Here is a 290-nt window from a genome sequence, read left to right as displayed (position 1 = left end):
TGTGTGAGTGTGAGGGTGAGTGTGAGAGTGAGGGTGTGGGTGTGTGTGTGTGAGTGTGAGGGTGAGTGTGAGAGTGAGGGTGTGGGTGTGTGTGTGTGAGTGTGAGGGTGAGTGTGAGTGTGAGTGTGAGGGTGTGGGTGTGAGTGTGTGTGTGTGTGTGTGTGTGAGTGTGAGTGTGAGGGTGTGGGTGTGAGTGTGTGTGTGTGTGTGTGAGTGTGAGTGTGTGGGTGTGAGTGTGTGTGTGAGTGTGAGTGTGAGGGTGTGGGTGTGAGTGTGAGGGTGAGTGTGAG

This window comes from Sinocyclocheilus grahami, unplaced genomic scaffold (assembly GCF_001515645.1).
Source record: "Sinocyclocheilus grahami isolate Dianchi unplaced genomic scaffold, SAMN03320097.WGS_v1.1 scaffold894.1, whole genome shotgun sequence".
Classification (NCBI taxonomy): domain Eukaryota; kingdom Metazoa; phylum Chordata; class Actinopteri; order Cypriniformes; family Cyprinidae; genus Sinocyclocheilus; species Sinocyclocheilus grahami.
The sequence above is the reverse complement of the archived record's forward strand: the minus strand, read 5'-3'. Positions refer to the sequence as shown.